This window comes from Bos indicus, chromosome 10, assembly GCF_029378745.1.
Source record: "Bos indicus isolate NIAB-ARS_2022 breed Sahiwal x Tharparkar chromosome 10, NIAB-ARS_B.indTharparkar_mat_pri_1.0, whole genome shotgun sequence".
Lineage (NCBI taxonomy): Eukaryota > Metazoa > Chordata > Mammalia > Artiodactyla > Bovidae > Bos > Bos indicus.
The window spans coordinates 34177520-34200396 of record NC_091769.1 but is presented as its reverse complement, the minus strand read 5'-3'; the positions used below and the strand labels follow the sequence as shown (position 1 = coordinate 34200396).

The window sequence follows — 22877 nt, the reverse complement described above, 5'->3', positions numbered from 1 at the left end:
AGAAAGATCTGATTTTTTACAGTGGTTCCTTCCTCCCAAGACATTTATGTGAACTCTGCCCCAGTCACATGCCCTCAGCAGAACTAATCGGCAGGATTAGACTGAAGAAGCATTCAGCTGGGCACACAGAATAGCTGAAGCAACCTCAGCTCTTCCACGACAATTCTGCTTCCAGAGACTATCTAGCCTGCCCATTCACCCAGAGAGGGGAAGTGGCTTATCCAATTCCTCCCTGTTAATGAGGGGCAGAGCTAGGGCAGGAACTCACATTTCCCAATTTGGACATGACTTATCTTGCGCAGGGAGCTAAAACATGGCTAAGATAGGTCATTGCGTCAGCAGGAAGCCACTGTAACACGTTTAGAACTGGAATTGACTTGGTAAATTACATGTCTGACATTGACTCTGCGAACCTGTTTTCTCATCTGTGGGGTGGGATGGTAATAGTTCTCTTACAGCTTCTGTACAGGAGGAAAAGGACAGGCAAATGGTCTGTGCTTCTTGACATCCACCATATAAAGATTTCTGTGTCTTTTGTAGTCCTTTAGCCAGGTTCTGACATTAATTTCAGGCTTAATGTCACCCCAAAACATACTCAAATTTGCCTCAAATATTTGAAATACGAAGCTTTAGCTAATTGTACACCCAACATCAAAGTACTTTCTAAGGCGATTTTTTTTTTTTAAGATTTTTGTCTAGATTATCTGTGCTAGAGTTAAAGTTAGAGGAAATTTTCTAACGTGTTTTGTGGCTCTTAACTGCTGTTGGAAACATCTGGGGTTTGTTTTTCACCTTTGAAGAAGATATTGCCTTGTAATTTTACATCTTATGGGACATCAGACACGTTGGCATGCTGGCTGGAGTTAATGCACGTGAAAAACCAATTCTGATTGAATGATGAAAACTTCTCCCTGAGAATCTCTTAACATTCCAAATACTCTCATAGAGCATAAAGGTCCTGGCAGTATTGAGAGGGGATGGTAGGAAGAGAGAATTAGAGAGAGAGAAAAAAAACAAAACTGTGCTTTGTTGATAGGATGTGGGAAATAGTGGGAGTCAGAGGTATGGTCATCATCCTTTGGGTGGGGAGGATTGGCCCAGAGCCTAGCCTGGGTTTGGGATGTTCCCACTGGTTCCCGGGCTCAGTGGGGAGCCAGAGAGGCAGGAGGTGTGCGGGAGGTAAGGCCCTCCTTAATGACCTGGCATGCCATCAGGCAAGGTCAAGAAGGCAAGTCTGCTCCCCTCCCCTCCCCCAAGGAGCACACAGCGCGCACCCATGTCCCCAAGCTGTTGCCTGTCCTTTTGTGACTTCCTCTTCAAAGCTGCCTTGATGCTCTTCATAACCTGATTTCAGTTCTAAAAAACATGTTGTGGAGGAGGAAACACTCAGAGGGATCTGCCCCAATCCTCCCTCCCCACTCCAGATGGTTCTTATTGCAAGAGTTTACATTCTGGGTTTTCAGATATGTTTATGTTCTGCCTTGAAAAGCTACTGTCTCATATCCCCTCTCTGCTGGGCCCTTCAGAAACACCCTGCTGTTCCCTCAAGAGGACCTCTATTTTTGCACTCTCAAGGATAGGGTTATTTATTTTGCCCCAACATCCTACATACATTATCTCTTTTTAATCCTGACCCTAAGAAATAGGTACTATTATTCTAATTTTAGAGATGGAAATAGAGACATTGGAGAGATTACTCTCTTGGTACAAAGTAGGATTTGCAACAGTTTTGTCTTGTAATGTTGCCCATTCCTTAATAATTTCTTCTGAAATTGAATATTCAATTAAGAGAAAATTTTTCAAGATTTTTATTTTATATTGGAGTATACTTGATTAATAATGTTATGTTAGTTTCAGGTATACAGCAAAGTGATTCAGTTATACATATACATATATATATTCTTCTTTTTTGAATTCTTTTCTCATTTAGGCTATTACCAAATATTGAGCAGAGTTCCCCATGCTGGTTATCTATTTTAATTATAGTAGTGTGCATATGTCAATCCCAAACTCCCAACTTATCCCTCTCTGCCACCTTTCCCCTTTGGCAACCGTAAGTTTGTTTTCTAATTCTATGAGTCTGTTTCTCTTTTGTAAGTTCATTTGATCACATTTTTTAGATTCCACATATAAGCACTATCATATATATTTGTCTTTGTCTGACTTACTTAGTATGATAATCTCTAGGTCCATGCATGTTGCTGCAAATGGCATTCTTTTTACGACTGCATAATATTCCTTGTATTGATATGTACCGCATCTTTATCCATACCTCTGTGGATGGACATTTAGGTTGCTTTCATTTCTTGGCTACTGTAAACAGTGCTGCCGTGAACATTGGAGTGCCTGTATCTTTCGAACCTTAGCTTTCTTTGGAAACATGCCCAGGAATGGGATTACTGGATCATATGATAGGTCTATTTTTAGTTTTTTAAGGAAACTCCATGCTATTCTCCATAGTGGCTATACCAGTTTATGTTCCCACCAACAGTGTAGGAGGGTTCCATTTTCTCCACACCCTCTCGAGCACTTATTGTTTGTAGGATTTCTGATGATGGCCATTCTTACTGGTGTGAGGTGATATCTCACTATAGTTTTGATTTGCATTTCTCTAGTAATTGGTGATGTGGAACATCTTTTCATGTGCCTCTTGGTAATCTATATATCTTTGGGGAAATGTCTATTTAGGTCTTCTGCCCATTTTATTATTGAGTTGTTTCTTATTGAGTCACATGAGCTGTTTGTAAATTTTGGAGCTTGATCTCTTGTCAGGCTCATCATTTGCAAATATTTTCTCCCATTGTGTGGGATGTCTTTCTGTTCTGTTTACGGTTTCTGTTGCTGTGCAAAAGCTTTTGAGTTTAATTAGGTACCATTATTCATTTTTGGTTTTATTTTCATTATTCTAGGATACGGATCTAAAAAGATATTACTGAGGTTTATGTCAAAGAGTGTTCTGCCTGTGTTTTTCTCTAATTTTATAGTGTCAGGTCTTACATGTAGGTGTTTAATCCATTTATTAAAGAGACTGTCTTTACTCCACTATATGGACTTGCCTCCTTTGTCATAGATCAATTGACCATGGGGGCATGGATTTATCTCTGGGCTTTCTATCCTATTCCATTGATCTATATTTCTGGTTTTATGCCAGTACCATACTGTTTTGATGACTGTAATTGTAGTCTGAAGTCAGGGAGCCTGATTCTTCTAGCTCCATTTTTCTTTCTCAAGATTGTTTTCACTATTTGGGGTCTTTTGTGTCTCAAAAGGAATTTCTAGCTTAAGAAAAATTGATGCCATGGATTTATCTTTAAGGCAATGCAATAACATTCTTGGCTGCCTATCCAAAACTTGCCATCTTCCTTCTTCCTAATATAACCCAAACTTACTTTTTTTAAAAATTCTACATAGCCAATATATCTTAGGGAAACCACCTCCACCTTCAAGTTCAGGTTGAGACATACTGGTGTAAGAATAATCCCATGCCTCTTGTCAGTAATTGTTTCAGAAATGAGCATGGAACCCAATTCTGGCCAGTAAGACATGAGGAGAAATTTGTTGGGGTCCTCTGAAAACTTCCTTCTCACTTTTAAGAAAAAGACAGAAATAGTGTTTCTCTTTCTCTCTCCCACTTAACATGAACAAGGAAGCAAGCAGCCAGTCTCTACTGGCAGCCACCCAGCGAAAAGCAGAGGCACTTAGGATGAAGCCAACATGGGGAATGTCACAGAAGAGAGATGAGAGCAATAGGACATCACTCAATGGTATCACTAAAGTACTGTATAAAGCAACCCTGAAGGCAACCTTCCACCTCTGGACTTTCTGCTTATTAAGCAAATACATTTTAACATAATATTATCAGATTTGATTTAGGCTGTCTGTTCTTCACAGCTGAAATCATCTTTAACTGATACTGGGATCTGTCACATTTCCAGCATCCACATAACTGTGCACTCCTCATTCATATCTTGAATGATGGTTGAGAGACCCCCAAACGACACTCAATCAACCAATAAAAGTCAGACTTTGGACATGGCAAGTTTAGTGTGACACTTTAAAGATGGGACAAATTTTTGTGATTGGGCGGCTGCTGAGAGAGACAGTCAGTTTTCCCTTCTTTTTGAGACTAGGCTGACCATGTAGCCTCTTCTGACTAACCCAATGCAGTAGAAGTGACATTAGATAACTTCTGAGACTGGGCCTTAAAAGATTTGCAACTTCCATCATGCCATTTGAAACACTTCCTCTTAGAACCCAGCAACCCAGTAAGATATCCACCTATCCTATGACATTCTTGCTGTGAAGAAGCCTAAACTAGCTATAAGAGAAAGAGAGAGACAGGCAGATAGATCCTGTGGAGTAGACTGAGGTACCAGACATAATATGATAAAACTTTCTTGAATGCAGTCAAATGAACCCCAGCAGACTCCATAAAGAGCTAAGAATCACCAAACTGAGCCCTATCCAAATTCGTGACTAACAAATAAAACAATTGTTATTTTAAGCTACCAAGTTTTTAATGGCTTATAGCCATAGATAACCAAAACAAGAAGAAAATATAAAAACTCTTTTTTTCACAAGCTTCGGAAACAGAAACAAAAAGTTTTCTGCTGAACCCTTCTCTGTCTAGATACTTCGTTAGTCAGTATGCTCCATTCCACCCCTGCCTGAGCTAATCCTGGATTTAAGAACGTACGACCACATAGTAAGATAGAGATACATAGCAGGTGAAAGGACAGTGTTGTTTTACTCCTGCTCACCCCTACCACGATCAGATCTTGGGTTCCCATCAAAGTTTTCAAAAGACTAAAGAAAATATGTGGGAGAGTGGTATGCACCCAAGGGGAGCCCACTTGCTTCATTTCGTGAGCATCCTCCATCTACATACACACACATACATCCCTCTAAGTGCAAGTTCTGGCCAGTTTCTAGTCTCCATGCATGGAGTGGCAGGACAGCACTTATTAAAGCATTTGTCTCATAAAAAGTCAGTAGAATTGGAATTGGCCACCAGTTTCTTTTTAAGCTAAACTGACAATTTGAGCTAAATTTATTTTAACTAGGGATTTATGACAGGAAAGGAATAGTTCTAATTAAATAAGTATTAGCCTCGAACAGTGTGAATAATGACTCGTTGGAAGTTTCCCAGTCCCCTAATAGCTAATTAACAGCTCATAACTGGGTTCCTTTGTGTCCCAAGGCAAGTGTGAAAAGGAGGCCTTGACTCACTAATGAGATAGGCTCACACCAGATTAAAAATGAAAATTGGCTTTACAGACTCCAGACCTGCAAATCCACTCCAAGTGAAAAGAAAGGATTATTTTTAAGGCATCCTGAGCAACTGCTGAGGGAACAGCAGAAGGCGCTGAGCAGTTCACACCCTTGGGGTGATGCCTTTCACAGCCCTCTGGACAGAGGACCCAGTGGCCAGCTGAGAGGGAAATGGCCTCCCCATGGTCGTGCTGTCTCAGGGTTAAGAGAGAAAGCCAAATAGGCTTTGCAGAGGCCAGTTCTTCCTTGGTCATGTTTGTACTTCAGATAAATATTAAGGTGGACAGACAACAAAATAGAAGCCAGTAAATACCAATTTCCACCTCTGCAAATCCATATGAGAAACTCTTATTCCTTTGTCAGAGCTGAAGACCAGTTCTTCACTATTACAGAGGAGCTTGGCTCTCCTGAGACAGTAAGCCTGAACTGTGGCCACCTCTCACAAAACACTTACTGGAAAGTGCTCTTGAATAGGCAGTCATGGGCTCTGGAAAAATGCTACGCGTATTTTCAGGAGCCCCTCTGCTGGGGATGACCACACCCCTTTTATATGGCTGATAGCTGTGGTCATGCTGGCTAAGCCCAAAGCAAGTCCTTGTTTTGACCACCACCACCCAATACTAAAATAGTACATAGAACCAACATTTACTTGCGCAATAGAATTATTCCATTCAGTGCATGGGAGTTGCTTAGTCATGATGAAGCAGTGGTGGGGAGGGGCTCCCCTATTTCCATGAATACAGAATGGTAAGCTCACTGTCCCTTCACCCCATTTGAACTGAGAACATGACCTCAGTGTGGGCCAGAGTGAGGCTTCAGTTAAAAGGGTACTGATTTGGGATCACCACAGAACAGGTGGGAATCTTCATCACTTGGTTGAGCTACAAGCAGTAGATTAAATGTAGAGGGTGGAGGAAAAACAACTTCCTTTCTGAGTTTATAAATAAAACATATGACCCACCCTCATCAGGAAATGGGATGCTTCCTATTAGCCAAATAGATTGTCACTGTTCAAAATACTTACGACCATATTTAATAGAATGAGTTGAATTTTTATTTGATTATTTTTAAAAGGCATCGAAGGCTCTCAGATTTTCAGTTCTTCATAACTTAATCAAAAAATGAATAAGAGCTTATTAATAAAGTGACCTGAAGATTGGAAAGCCAGTTGTACCAAGTTAATTTGACTGTATTATGCCTATTCTGCACCCCTAGGAATACAGGTTAGGAAGAAGATTCCTAAGCTTTCAGTAGTTCAGTATCTTTAGTCCCCCCCAGCCTCCACCATCTTACCATGGTGAGGATGGAACCTCCGCAAGGTTGCTTAGCATGTTCCTACTTTCCTAAGGACATCACCTCCAATGTGAGTTTCTCACTTTCATCCACTCAGATCAAAAAATTAATCAGAAACCAAGAACCATTAAACCTTATACCAAACAACACAAAAACCAAGTCCATGTCCAAAAATAGTTATGGGGTATACCTGGTCTTTATCTACTCCTTTTAAGGCTTAATGCCAACCCATTTGATTTATTACCAAGAAAGGGGGTAACTCTCAAGAGATGCTGCAGATGTACTAGGTATCAGTTAATTAACACTCTCTCAGGGTGAACAGAAGTGCTCTTCTAGGCTGGAAAGAATCTCTCTCTCTCTCTTTTTTTTTTTTTTTCAAAACTGTGACTTGGCACTGACAGTTCAAAATTGTCAACAGTAACTTGGGGGATGGGAATGTGTCTTTAGTTATTTTAATCAGCAGCATGAACTGAGCACACTTTCACTGCAGAGCTCTGTCTGCATAAGCTTCTATCGGAAGATTAGAAATAATGATCATGTCTACCCTCAATTAATTGATTGGATTAAGAAGTTAGGACCAGCACAGACACCATTATAAAGGATATAGGTAAGCACATAAAATTATGTTAATATTGTGAATGTATGAAATAAGTGACTAAAGGATGGCCACCTTTTAAACTTGAGTTAAGCTCCTCAAGGTTGAGGACATTTAAACCAGTGTATTGGAGGGAGTGGTGGATGAGGATCAACAGCAGAGGGACGAGCGAACAGATTGTGTGCAAGGTCTGGCCCGAAAATATGATAGAGCAAGAACATTTAAGAAGTCCATGGTTTTACAGAACAAGAAACAAAACTAAAATTGTAGAATTTAAAGCTATAAAAGTAATGAAGAGAAGAGCAAAAATCAATGTCATCTGTATCAAAAATTGGAAAAGGCATGGGAAGAGGGGAAATAGTGAGAATGACCTAAATCCTCACCTTTTACAGAAAGAAGATGATGAATGTTATCTAAAATAAAGAAATCAAGGCACAAAACCATTAGCACCTTATTTTGTCTCAGAGATAACCCTCAGGAGAGCTAAAGTTATAAATCAATAAAAGGAGAACAAGGAAAAGGAAGGAGTTTAATAAGAATTGATTGTTATTTTAAATTTGCTGTACTGATTGGTGTTTTACCGTGTGCATGTATTACCTGGATGATTTATAATGGACAGTGGAAGTTCCTGATGTTCCAAGTGCCTTGAAAACCGCACTGTTTTCCCGTCTCTGTGGTAGCCTCCTTGGATGCTAGATATGGCTGGGGAAAACAGTAACTTCTTCAAAATTCAGGACTTACGAAGAAAAAGAGGAGATTGAGGTGATTCATTTAGCATCTCATGAATGCTAAACAAGTCCCAGTGTAGGGTGCCTCATGGCTGATAGTATATATATGTATGTATTTTTGGCTGTGTTGAGTCTTCACTGCTGCACGTGGGCTTTCTCTAGTTGCGGCAATTGCAAGCTACTGCCTAGTCGCAATGTGCAGGCTTCTCACTGCAGTGGCTTCTCTTGTTGCAGTGCACAGGCTTAGTTGCTCTGTAGCAAGTGAAATCTTCCTGAACCAGGGATTGAACTCGTGTCCCCTGCATTGGCAGGTGGATTCTCAACCACTGAACCACCAGGGAAGTTTCCTCATAGTATGTTTTGAAGCCTTCACTCTTTTCCCTTTGTAAGCGCTCTGGGTTATGGTCACATAGTGAAAGTCAGCATTTTCATATGCAGAAAAGTCAGCATTTCTGGGGGACTTGGAAATAATACCATTCTGGCATCCTTTGTCCTGACTGTTAAAACATGAATCCCAAAGGGAAACAGAATTTTTTGTTTTCAAGGTCTACAAAGAGTGGATCTGTTGTTCGATGACAGAATTCTAGTATTTAAGTGTTGGCTTTAAGAATCATCTGATCTAGTTCCCTTCTTTTGAAAGTGAGCAAACTGGGCTCTCAAGGAGCCCTGAGACTTGCTCAGGGGCAGGAACCAATAGGAAACCTACTTCTTTCCAGGGGCTTTTGATGCCTACAGTTGTCCCCCAAAGGTCTTTTTTCCCCAGTGAAATCCTAGGAAGAAAGCTCTTAAGAACAAGAAATTACCTTCACCGCAGTAAAGCAGTGAATCATGTACCAAATTTCTCTCCCACCCATCACTTATGCACTTCATCTTAAAGCTTCATTTTTATTCTATGAAGGCAAAACAGCCTTTAAGGGTTGGATATTCTTAAGTCAGTTAGTGTGGGAAGGGGGAGGTGAAAAAGGAGCTCTCTGAGGATAATCGCAATGAGAACAAAAGCTTTTCCAAATTATGCAATACGTTATAATTATGCTATAAAATTGCTCTTCAACTGGAGGTGTCAATGGAGAGCATTACAGTTTTTAAATAGTTCTGTTCTTGATGGGGACTCACGAACATTTGAGGTGTTCATGTATGCACATACATATTGAGCCAAAGCACAGAGCTATAAGCGTTCATCCAGAGCTCTGGTATCCTTTCCTTCATTAAAAAAAAAAAAAAAAAGAGAGAGAGAGACAGAGAAGAAAAAGGGAAAAGTCTAAGTGTACATGCAAGCATTGCCCTTCTGGAGGGATCCTTGAAGGAAAAGAACTGGAGCTCTCAGTTCAACGTATCTGAAGACTTTCTGGGTTCATGAAGCTGTGTGGTTTGAATTAAGTGTCCTAAGCTATCTTCTCACCTGCAGATGAAACCAGCTGATGAACAAGAGATTGAGTATGTTCCTAAGGAGAACAGAAAAGAATGCTAGAAACTAAGGGATCAAAGTATGGGAAAGTGCAGAGTATTGCTGTTATCTGCATAGTTCTCTGAGCACTATGCTGGACATTTTTGGAGGTACAAAAAAGCAAAGACTTTTATTATCTGTGGAATTGAGATGATCATTGATTCCAGCTGCTGCATCATTTGTTGTAGTTCAGTTGCTCTTTGCAACTTCGTGGACTCTAGCACGCCAACCTCCTCTGTCCTCTAGTGTCTCCCAGACTTTGCTCAAATTCATGTCCATTGAGTCAGTGATGCTAACTTTCTCATCCTCTGCTGTCCCCTTCTCCTTTTGCCTTCATTCTTCCCCAGCATCAGGGTCCTTTCCAATGAGTCGGCTCTTCGTATCAGATGCCTGAAGTATTAGAGCTTCAGCAACAGTTCTTCCAATAAATATTCAGAGTTGATTTCCTTTAGGATTGACTGTTTTGAGCTCCTTGCAGCCCAAGGGACTTCTCTTACCATGCCTGAAATAAAAGAACCATGATTTGCAAAGGTATTATTTTTAAGGGTTGTTTTGAGTTTCAGATTCCTACCTTGACCCATCCCATTTTTCTCTTCCTTGCTGAAAACTTTGACCGAATTAAGTTTTTTGCTGTTAGTGTTTTTGTTCTTATATATCCATGGTTCCCAACCTGGCCTCATATTAGAATCCACTGGGGCATCTTAAAAACAACAACAGGGAATTCCCTGGGCTTTCACTGCCGTGGGCCTAGGTTCAATCCCTGGTCAGGAGCTAAGGTTCCCCAAGCCACACAGTGTGGCCAAAAATAAATAAAACAACAAAAAGCAAACCAATTATATCAGAATTTTTAAGTCTAGGAATCAATTTTTGAGGAAAGCTCCTTCAGTGTTTCTGATGTGCAGCCATGAGGGAGTCCTTGTTATAGATAGTATATCAAGATCATTCTATAGAAACTTCAGTTAAAACCTATTAATTTGGCCCAAAGTTCTGAATGTGTAAACAGGCCCCGTGTGGAACTTAAAACCAAAGGTGCCTATTCTAAGACCTGTAGATGGCAGCAGATGACTCTAAGGTCCATAGAAAATTCCAGAATTCACTTAAAATCTGGGATCATTTTCTGATACAGACAATGCTCTCTGGTTTGTCTGTAGCAAATGCTACCTTTCTACTTCATTCTATGGTTTTTTAAGACAGCCTCTTGTCAAAACCTTTTTACGGATTGACCGCAAGCTCTTCCCATTCACAATGGCTCCGATTTGCAAATCAGGCATGTGCTAGCCAGATGCATCTGGTAATGAACCTAAGGCACCCCTTCCCAGATCCTAGGTTTTAGAACTAGATTGGTGATGTTTGGCATCGAGAAGGGCATACACTCATGCGATAACAATTTCTGCTTTCAGAAGCATTTCTTTCTCTACCTGGACTCTGCAAACTGAATCTGTACTGAGTGCAAGATGGGAGACTCTGAGATCAGGTGAGGACAGAGCGTACAGAGGACAGGGCTGAGGACAAGGGGCAGCAGCATGGAATGGTGACCCACAGGTGAGGGGCGTTCTGTGTAGGAGTGACCATGGAAACTAGATTTTAAATCCTTGTACTAGAATCTTTCTTTGGAATATAATTTCATTATATAAATATTTCTTTCTACATATATACATGCAAAAACATACACATGAAATATATATATTCATATAATTTATATAGTTATACATATTATATAAAACATGTATATATATTTTTGCCTGAAGAATCCCCATGGACAGAGGAGCCTGGCGGGCTACAGTCCATGGGGTTGCAAAGAGTCAGACATGACTGAGTGACTCAGCACAGCACAGGTATACATACATACACACACACACACACACACACACATATATATATAAACTGAGAAAATAGATCAAGGTTCTTGGTCAAATGCAAGAGAAACTAATGTTAATTTAAAAAGAAAAACAAAATTTTGGAAGGATATTGGGCACATCAGGGAAATGACAGAAAAGATGAAAACCAGGCTCAGAAAATATAAATAAGTCATGTCATCTGCTGTGCTTCTTTGGCTGATGCCACCTGGATCGAGTGCCGCTGAACACTCACCATTACAACTGCTGCTAGACCCTGGATTCTCTGACATGTGAACAACTGTGTGACTGCAGGAGTGGGTGTCTTTGCTGAATGCAAGTAAAAGTGGGAAGCATCAGTAGAAATACAATAGACTGCAGGTTCTTTGAACCAAAGGAACATACCATGTCTATCTCTGCATTAAAACATTGCCTTGAAAAAAATGATACTCTGTAAGTACTTGTACATTTTAAAAAGGAAAGGAAAGTAATCAGCATGACATGAGATGACATGCAGTGACATAGCATGAAATGCCAGCAACCAAATGTGAGAAGCAGAATGTTATCACAGAATAATTTCTATGAAGAGTTTTAGTCCTAACTCAGTTGTTCAGTTGCTAAGTCGCATCCAACTCTTTGCGACTCAGTGGACTGCAGCATGCTGGGCTTCCCTGTCCTTCATTATCTTCCAGAGTTAGTTGTAGAGTCTTAACTCTCCCGCTTAGGAATTTCACACAATGAATCATCACTTATTTCAACTTGGTGTCAAGGACTCTATGGGCTGTAAATAATTTCCTTCTAAAAAACACAAATCAGAAGCCTGTTCAAGCAACACCCCACCCAACTTGCTAGTCCCAATCTAGAAGGACATTGCTTGTTTCAGTGTACACGTGGATTGGTTCCTAACTTTGTGATGCAATGGGGATTTCTGGGGGAATGTTCTTAGCTACATTGACGTGGGTACCATGAAAGGAGAAGAAGAAGTAAGAACTGAGACAATTTAAAAGAGGTTTTATTTCCCAGGGTAATTGAATAAATTTAACTCTTTTACACATACTACAACCCAGGCCTCAATAAGATAACCAACCTGATGACTTAAATTCTGCAGAAGTCCAGCATTTGTTTAGGGGAAGATGATTTGGTGTGTGTATTCAATATTGAAAGACAGCAAAAGTCATAAACTAGGGCTCCTTGAGGATAGAGAATATTGCTTATAGATGGACAACCATCCTCAATCCAGTCTAAAATGCCACTCTTAGTTACCATTGATACTTCTGTGCATTAACCCCTTTCTAAGCACCAATTAAAATGAAATAATTTCCCTGTGCATCTCACTCTCCCTGGGTTCTGACCTATTTCCCAGGATTATAAGAGCAGAAGAATGGAGAACAGTTGCAGAAAAGAGGAAATTTGTTAGGACATCTTACATTTGTGCAATACCTTGTGCTTTTTTTCAATAGACTTTATTTTTTAGAACAGTTTTAGGCTCACCCCACAACCGAGAGGAAGGTACAGAAATTTCCCATGTTCCCCCTTCTCCTGCACAAGCATAGTCTCCCTCACTAACATCCCGCATCTGAGTGGAACATTCATGATCACTGATGAAACTATGTTAAGAAAGCATTGTTTCCCTTAGGAAACCATTGTTTCCTGCAGTTTCCCTTAGGTTTCACTCTTGATGTTGTACATTTTATAGCTTTGGACAAATGGATAAGGTTCACAAATGTATGTTTTTCAAAGTATGTTTACTGTACCAGTCCTCAATAATCCTGAAAACAAGTTTATGAAGTAGGTTCAATTTTTACCTACAATGAAACACACAGACCCATGAAGTGACTTATCCACCATGATGAATAGAAAGACTGTGGACAAGGCTCCATGTCACCACAGTAAGGGGTCTTTCAATCCCTATCAGTTATCATCAAACTTTACTGAACACAGTGAAGGGCTCATGTGAGTCTGCCTCAGTCTCACACCAGACGTGAAAGTGCTTAGCGAGGTGCCAATTCTGAGACTCAGGCCAAGAAATGCTACTTACAGCAGACTGCACAGAAAGTGCTATTTCTGAATTGCTATCCCGGGGAGGGAAGCTAAACAAAATGTAATTTCCCAAGTTGTTTTGTGGATCTTTTTTTTTTTAAACTTGGTCAGGTGAGATATTCTGTGCTGCAGAAGGAGCTGGGAGTGGAGGGAGAGAAGGGAGGAGGGAGAAGGGGGGATCAAAAACGTACAAGAATAGAACATTCTAATTAACAGCTAAAAAGTGAGAATTGTGCAGGGCTTTTAAGTGAGAGCACCCTTCCTTGAAAAGAGATGTAAATTGGGAAATCCAGAGAGAAACAACCATAGATGTTGGTGTCAGATCTGGACTCCATTTTTGAAGGTTGTTTGCACACATCACACTGGGCATGCTGACCACTCAATTAATCTCTGGACCTTAGCTTCTCCTTAACTCAAACTTTATGAGAAAGATGACACAAACAAAGGAGGAAAGAGCTAATGTGTGTTAACCAATCCATCAGGAGAGATCAACAACATGGTCATCTCGACTTTCAAGGTGTTATTAACAACTTGAGAAAGTAAAGAGAAGAGCATATGAAACAGAACAACTCAAGCCAGTAAGTAATCGAGTGCTTTGGACTATGGATGGGACCACAGTTCTCCAAAAGGGGGTGCAAAGGGAGACACTGGTATCTTCACCTGCACCATAAGTAAGACAGTCATGTGTCCTGAGAGAAGAGCAGAAATTTTACAGGTAGGAAGAGTTGGCAGAGGCTGCTCTACTTTCCAATAATTATGACAAATGAACTTGTCCATCCCTACTTCAGTGAACTTACCAACTAGTTAACAAAGACTAGGTAATATAGCTCCCACAAAACAGACAAGTGCCATGGATATTTTTGGTAAATTATCCATTGAAAATAATATTAATGACTTTAGTAGGAATTAACTACAAGAAAGTGACAGGACTGACATTTCTACCTCTCCTGGAGCAAGCTCCTTATCAGCTTCAGGAAAAGGTAATCACAAAGATGATCTTCTCGAACATATCAGGGTATCAACAAAGTTTTTAAATTATCAAAAAAGAAAAAGCATTTGAAGCCTAGACTTACATCCACTGTTATTAACAATGAAATGTGTCCCTAAGTCAATATTTTTCCTTGAGATATAATAAATCACAATAAACATGATATTTTAAAATACTGTTTATTTCCTTTTTATTTTATCTTTTAAAGTTTCCCTCTTTTCTACATAATGTTTTAGAGTAGTTTATGTATAAACTTCAAAGGATCAGTAAAAACATATATTGGGAGATATGTTTTTAAAAAATGCTCTGCTGGTAGGGATATGCAGTCAGATAAGCAGAGATCTCTGGCTTAAGAGTGAACAGCAGAGATTCAAAGGAAGATAAATCAGTAAAAGCTGAAATCAGGGAGTGTTCCATAGAATTTGGAATTGAAGGATGGGGGTACACAGAGTAGGTGAGTCTAGAAGAAAGAAAAAGGTGTCAACAAAAACATAAAGACAAGGATATTAGAGAACAGACCTGACATCTGCAGGCTGATAGTGAGGAGAAATAAAGGCCTAATAGCTCAGTTTGAAACCCACGTGCCTTACACTAATAGAAAGTCAGCAAATCTCCTGGACATTCACTTCTTCCACACTCATCCTGCCCTGCCTCTCTGAACTCCATCTTTCCTTGATCTAAGCTACTTCCTCTGAAGATGGCCTCAGAAGCGTATCTTCACCTCCAAGCTGACTTTTCCAGGAAACTGTTGGCTATCTCCTCAGATCTCCACAACTCCTCAGATTCCACAAATCCAAACATGTCATTGGCTTGAGAGATTCTCCACCCATAGCCATCATTAAGTATCCTACCTCTTTGCACTTTCAGGAAGTAGAGAGATCAGTCGACCTAGTATCTATTGTTCTCAAAATTACATTTTATATCTTTTTGAAGCACTAAGAGCAATTATTCATTCAATAAACATTTATTAAGCACCACTGCCAGGCCCTGATCAGGAAACATCAGTGGAAAAAAACCACACATGATCCCTGACATAGAGGAGCAAGGACATCAAAATTTAAGAAAATCAATAAATAGAGCTTCCCTGGTGGCTCAGGTAAAGAATCCGCCTGCCAGTGCAAGAGACAGATTTGATCCCTGATCTGGGAAGAGCCCACGTGGCATGGAGCAATTAAGCCCACGCACTATAACCACTGAGCCTGTGCTTTAGAGCCTGGGAGCCACAACTTCTGAAACCTGTGTGCCCTAGAGCCGCTGCTCTACAACAGGAGAAGCCACCACGATGAGAAGCCTGTGCACCACAACAAAGAATGGCCCCCACTTGTCACAATTCCAAGCAGCAACAAAGACCCAGCACAGCCATAAATAAATGAATAAAATTACAACCCCCAAATCGATAAACCTACAGATAAAATGAAATGTCAGGTCCACCAGTGACTGATCTTTTGAGAAAGATTGATCTGAGATCTTTAGCAGCAATGTTTATCACTCTACAGAAACAATATGCTGATTTTTTGAAATCAGCCCGATCTGGGATCAAATCTCATCTCCATCACTAACACGTTTGTCCTCTTAGGCGAGTTACCTAAAATCTGTTTCCTCACCTGTAAAGTAGGCATAAAAGCATGAAATTGAGATGTAGGTTTCTAAGAAATGAAATCTGTAAATGTCTTACACATAGTTGGTGCTCAATAAATGTTAGTTTCTTTTTTATTAATAAATATGCCCATGTTGGCTTCACTGAGAAACGGTATTTACCAATGATGAACAAAGAAGTCAAACTGAAAGGTAATTTTGGAGGAGAGAGCTGAGGGGAAAACTCCTACCCAACCACTGCTGCCTCCTCTATGGAAGCTTCTCAACGTCCCTGTCAGAGTTTCTTTTTCCTGGATCCATTCTATTGTTTATAGATCACATTGATTTTTACCATGGTCATTTCTGAATCTCTGTTTCTGCATTTATTGAAGGCAGTGTCTTGTCATGCTTCCCATCCCCTTCAGCATCTAATTTGGTGCCAACCACAAATACAGGCTTTTCTGAATTCAGGTAGCAGCTGAACACTTCAATGAAATATCTTGCTCACTGTGTCCTAGCAAGTCATTCCATACAACTAGTGCAAGGAATTACAGAATAGGTCCTCCAGGAGCCAGCTCAGGCCCTCATAATAAAATACCAGAGACTAGACATGGCCTTTCCTCTGTGCATGTGGAGAGCTCTCTTGCTCTTATAAGGACACTAGTCTGCTGGGATTAGGGCCCCACCCTTATGACCTCATTTGACCTATCCCCTTAAAAGCCCTATTTCCAATTACACCTACATAGGGGTTTCAGGTTTCAACATATGAACTGGGTTGGGGGAGGGAGAGGGAAGAGGGTACACAGTTTGATCCAAACAGGTCCCTAGGTTTATTTTTCTCTATAAGCAGAAATGTTAATTCAAGAAAGAGGGAGATTCATGGTCCCTCATCTCATGAAACCCACATCTATCTCCTTCTATCAAGTCTGAAATAGGGTTAGAAATGAAGAGAAAGGCAGGAAATAGAAGAGCCCCGATTCCACCAATGTGTAAATTATATCAATAGGATGGATAAAGCGTTAATCAGAGAGTTAGGGGTCCAAAATTAAATGCCAGTCTCAAGCAATGCCTCTAACCTCTCTTATCTAATTTTCCATTCTATTTATAAAATGAAATTAAGACATCCTGCTGCCAAAAAAAAAAAAAATGATGATTTTGTGTTTCAAATATAAACAAGGCAATATTTTCCATTTTTTAAAATAATCTCTTTTCCCCTTATTAACATCTTCACAGTCACTGCCTTTGAAAATATATTTGGTCTTGTCTATTTTTACATTGTATAGTGCTTGGGCTAAATTCGCTCCCCAAACATAGGCAGTCCTTTGTGTTACTTTCTCTCCTTCACAAGGTCTAGTATCTGAGTAGAAATTCTTATTCTTGTTCCATAGCAAGATAAAAAATTTTGCATTTCTGATTTCCTGGCAGAGGAACTTAAAAAAAAAAAGAAAACAAAAACTGCTCGCCTGTGTCTTCTCTTCTAGTTGAACCTCATCTGCTTGAAAATTTCTCTTTCTGGGCCTTCCCCTCCACAAAAGCACAAATGCATAGGCAGCAGTTTCTTTTTTTTTTTTAACTAAACAGTTGTGGTCCAGCCTCTTTAACATAGTTCAACATGGTACTCCATTCTGGTCCCGTATATAATTTGAGTCAACTTCACAACTAGCTGAGGTCAGAAAGACAGTGAGACAGAAGTTCTATTCATCAAGTATTCCACCTCAGCGTACCTTTTGGGTACATTGTAAAATTATGGTTCCTTATCCTTTTGAGATTAGGCTTATCCATGAAACTGGTTCTAGTCAATGAAAGAAAATAACTTATGCCACTTCTGGGTCCATCCGAGCATTCTTCCCCTCTACCTTTGTGACCAGCAGTGTTCCAGGTAGTAACCTTGTCAGGGGGATCAGGAGCAATGAGATAGAGAGAGAGACTCCTCATCTCCCCAAAACCCCCTTCACCAACCTAGGTTGGACATGTAGCATGTGAGAATAAACTTGTGTTGGGTAAAGCACCAATATTGTGGGGTTCTTTGTTCCTAAATAAAACCTAGTCTGTCCTACTGGGAAAGACAGCTACTATTGTTTCTGCCCCTCACCCACATTCTTACAATCTCCTGAAGGATACAGTCTGTCCACCTTGGACACACAGTTGTTGAAGTGTACACACTCAATTTTACAAAAGAAAGTACACACTCTCGAGTTCAGGTGGAACACATATATTCATAAACTCAGCTTTCTGGATACAAATTTAAAATGTTGAAAGGTTCTGATCTCAGGTGGCCTTGGCCTGCAGCAGCTTGATGCAGGGTTTCAGTTCTAGAGACTGAAGTCAGATCTCAGTGGTGAGAGTGCTGAATCCTAGCCACTAGGCCAGTGGCAGGTGACAAGGCCTTGGCCCTTTTGTTTGCAAAAACATAAAACAAGTAAAGTGTTTATTAGGAAGAAAAGAGTATGGTACATGTGGAGAGACACGTGGGAAGACTCAGAGAGTTGCACCCTTGTGGTGGTTTCTCAGTTATATGGGGCATTTCTTCCAGGTTTCCTTTTGGCTAATCACCTTGCTTTGCCTGGTTCTGAGTCTATATTGGTTTATCTCAGGATCCTCCCATGAGTGCATACGCATCTCTTAGCCAAGTTGAATTCTAGCAAAGAAGCCTGTGGGTAGACTTGACGTCACTCCCTTCTTGACCTCCAAAGAGCTTTACAGTCCAGAAGGTCTCCTTGACTTTGAGAATGAGAAATATGTGGTCTTTATCTTTTATCTGAGTAGGGCTCAGCCTACTCAGAAAGTGAAGGAGGAGAGTGAAAAAGTTGGCTTAAAACTCAACATTCAGAAAACTAAGATCATCCAGTCCCATCACTTAATGGCAAGTAGATGGGGAAACAATGGAAACAGTGAGAGATTTATTTTGGGGGGCTCCAAAATCACTGCAGATGGTGACTGCAGCCATGAAATTAAAATTCGCCTGCTCCTTGGAAGAAAAGTTATGACCAACCTAGACAGCATATTAAAAAGCAGAGACATTACTTTGCCAACAAACGTCCATCTAGTCAAAGCTAGGTTTTTCCAATAGTCATGTATGGATGTGAGAGTTGGGCTATAAGGAAAGCTGAGCACTGAAAAATTGATGCTTTTGAACTGTGGTGTTGGAGAAGACTCTTGAAAGTCCTTTGGACTGCAAGGAGATTCAATCTGTCAATCCTAAAGAAAATCAGTCCTGAATATTCATCGGAAGGACTGACGGATGCTGAAGCTGAAACTCCACTACTTTTGCCACCTGATGTGAAGAATTGACTCATCAGAAAAGACCCTGCTACGGCCATACCACCCTGAACGTGCCCGATCTCGTCAGAAAAGACCCTGATGCTGGGAAAGATTGAAGGCAGGAAGAGAAGGGGATGACAGAGGATGAGATGCTTGGATGGTATCACAGACTCAAAGGACATGAGTTTGAGCAAGCTTCGGGAGTTGATGCAGGACAGGGAATCCTGGTGTGCTGCAGTCCATGGGGTTGCAAAGAGTCAGAAATGACCAAGCGACTGAACTAAACTGAGGGTTTCACCTCTCCTATTATCCTCCTATTATGGAGTTTCTATCCACGGTGTAAGAAATTCTATAGGATGGTATTTTGGACTTCCCTTTTGGGAATTTGAAACAATATGGGTATTAGTAACTGAGGGAAGAAATTGTTATCCTCTTTAACAAATAAAAGTTTGGTAAAAATCAATAATAAATGAAAACCAGGTTTATCTTTTTTATCAGAAGTTGCTAAGATGAATGTTTTCAATATTTTGTGTGTAACCTTTCTTTCTTTTTTTAGAATAGATGAATTCCTTTATCTTTAATAGTATTATCATTTTTTGGCCACTCCATCTGCTCAGGCTGGGGCCTCAGTTCCGTAATTTGAGAGCTCTTATTCTGGCCTGCTCTGTTTGACATGAAAGTCACATGTATTGAGCACTCAAAACGTACTAGTTAGTGCAACTGAGGAACCAAATTTTAAAATGTAATCTAATTTTAATTAATTCAACATTTACATTAGTATAAAATATCTCAATACAACTGATTTTGAGTATATGTTGAAAGGGTAGTATTTTAGATATAATGAGCTAAGCAAAATAGATGAATAAAAAATAGTGTTACCTATCTTCTTACCTTTTAAAATGTGGCTACTAGACTAGAAAATTTAAACTTCCATATGTGGCTCATGTTATATTCTGTGGACTGGAGCTAGTCTAGAAACTAATGGCTCAGGATTACGAATGTTTATTCAGATTCTGCTTCTGTCTTCCAGTCCCATGCAGAATGGTGCCATCAACTCCATTTAGTTTCTGGAGGAGTAAGTTTTTCCTCCAGAGCCCTAGAAACCCACAGTTAAAGGAGGGTTTCCCCTGATTTGCCAGGTCCTGAGGAACTCCTCCCTAGGAATCCTACTGCGTGATTCTCAGCTCTGAGGCCAGGTCTCGGTCCTGCTGATACACTTTTCTCCAGGTCATGCTCCGTGGAGTGCTGCATTCTGGTTTCCTGTTTCCCCGTGTGTCCTTTTTCAGCACCCCCCACCCAGATTATCCTGCACAGACATTATTTGCATTTGCATGCTGACTCAGTCTGAGACCTCGCCCTAACCTCCTTAGGCAAGGAAATTACTGAAGACCCCTATATTTATTTACGTTCGAATCCTGGGCTTCTTGCGTAATGGGGGAGGGGGGCAGCGTTTGAGAAGGGGAACAGTGCGTATCATTTCACCATCAGGTTTTAGGAAATGAGTGCATTTATTCTCATCTTCTTAAGAAGTTTGACTTAGTCTAATGTTTTCCTTGAATGAGGTCTGAAAGAAAGAGGTTTCTCCTGGGTACATTTCCCCTGTTAAAATGGCCAGTAGAGAGTTCAAGGTTGGACAACAAAGTTCTGTTGGGCATCCTAACTTACCAATGACATCATTCAGCATCTGTCCACAGGTCTCTCCTGAAGCTTTCAGTCTGTTGCTCTTCTTGGTGAAAGTTTGCAGAATCTCGGATGATTTAAAGCTAGGTCTTTAGAGCAAGTTTATAGAATCTGCCAGAGCCTGGACTCCTTTCCTTACTCTCTTTTGTGTCACATATTTATCTGGGTTTTGGTGTTTGATTTCCTTTCAGAACTGCCCCTCTGAATGTCACATAGCTGACCCATTCTTCAAAGACAAGTAAGAGGTCCCCCTTTGACGGCCCATCACCCAAAGGCCCACTGGTGCTGGTTATAATTTTTGGAACCTGCAAAGATCAAACAATTCTTCTGTAGTTGCTCAGACAGACACAGAAAAACTTCACCCCCCCTCCCCAACCTAACTTCCTGACCCCAAAACCCAGAGTTTGATCACTGAGCCAATAGCTTCAAATTTGGGGTTTTGACAACTACACAAAGCTAGGTTGCAAGAAAGTGGCTTCCAGATAAGGGTAGAGAGGATACAGGAGGAGGCCTGCAAGTCTCCTCACTTTTAATCTGATGCTTCTTCTAATCTGCTTGCTGCTTTGCATATGTTTTCAGTTTGAGTTCCTTCTCAATCCAACTCTTGAGGTTAATTAGTTTCAGGGATTAAAATCAAGGAGTCATCTACTTTATGAATTAGTCAGCAAGCAAGACCTACGTGCACCAGTGTGCATCATCTCTGTCCCTAACTGGGGGTCCCAGAATACAGAAGCTGACCCCAGGTAGAGACTCAGATCCAAAAAGGTTACACTGGGCTTTGGACCAAATATAATGTTAAACGAAATGGGTGAAGACTTTTATGCTGAGAAGTAACACCAAACTTCTGACCTCAGCTCGCTGCTCTGACTTCATACTACTTAAACCTCAAGGCTTAGAGGCCAGAGCTTACTCAGCTTGCTGTGTGTGGACTGAGGGGCTGGGCTGCCTGGGTCTTGATCACCGCATAAAAATGCAAGTTTCACTCATATCAAAAGGCCTTTGCTTTTCTGCAGAGGACTGAAGGAACACAGCTCACACAACAATAAGAGTTTTCCACACGTACAAGTGTGTTTAGTGTTTTTGCCACTCATATGCTCTGATCTTAGAGTCCAGAGCACACCGTCTACCCACACTATCTCCCATTCAGGAGCCAGTGATGCCTGCAATGCCCCACTAAGTAATTTGGCTTAAGGGTAAGAAAATCCTTGGGAGGGGTGACACATCAAAGCTCATTAATTATCTACAAGACATGATTCTGTAGTATCTTCTCTACCATCCTGTAAATGCATTTTTATCAAACCTTTTCTAAGAGTTATTTTGAGAGAAGAAAGAAGTTTCAGGTGCCTGGGAAAGTGTTTTCAAAAAAGAAGAGTTTCCCTCCCTCACATCTCTGCTTGGGGCCAGCTCTGGGCAGAGATGGGAATTGGAGGGGCGGGGAGTAGGGAGTGAGGACAGAGGGGTGGGGATGAGTCTGGTTCTGGTTCCTCTTTCTTGTCCAACGGCTCTTCACATCAGCTTGCTCATGGCTGGAGCGTTGAAGGGAGGGTTATCTTTGTCACCTGAAGGGGAAGGAGGTGTGGTTTTATTTTAACTTCAGCTTCCTTTGCTACTTGGGTGCTGCCCTTGTGTTAACTTGCTTTGCTTGTCAGAGCTGAGTATTTGCTACCCAGAGCCCATGTGTTTCAGCAGAGAGGGGAAAAAAACTATCCCTTTGAAGGGAAGGTTGGGTGAAAGAGAAAGCCACATTAAACAACCAGCCCCGTGTTAAATTTGGACTTGCTCCTATTTGTAAAAGGTTTAAAAATACCCTGGGGCCCTTTTCTACTTTTGCACTTTTTTTTTTTATTCAGCAGCTTACCCCATTTCCAAGCAGCCCAGCATATAGGTACTTCCTTTGGCTCTTATACCTGCTGAGAGATTTGATACCAATTCTCTCTGATGGTCTCAGGGGCCCTAGAAATGCCTATTAGATGCTGAAAGATTCTGGCCCCAGCTTGGGAAGAAGATGTGTGTTCAAACAGGACAAACAATAAAGAAGTATCCATCCTGCTCCACCCACCTGACACCCGCCCCAGTCCGACCAACCTAAACCCACACAGGAGGGGTGTGTCTCCAAGTGCTTACTCTAAGATCAGTTGATTTAATTGTTGTGAGAGAGTTGTGGAGG

At 40.8% G+C, this 22877-nt stretch overlaps 1 protein-coding gene across 1 annotated transcript in view; it reads left to right on the top strand.

Annotated features, from left to right (window-relative positions):
- Positions 1–7021: 7021 nt before the first annotated feature.
- RASGRP1 (RAS guanyl releasing protein 1) overlaps positions 7022–22877 on the top strand; it is a 178280-nt gene continuing 162424 nt past the window's right edge. Inside the window, exon 1 of the mRNA XM_019968493.2 lies at positions 7022–7171. The gene's annotated coding sequence lies outside the window, so the exon portion shown is untranslated. The remainder of the gene's footprint in view (positions 7172–22877) is intronic.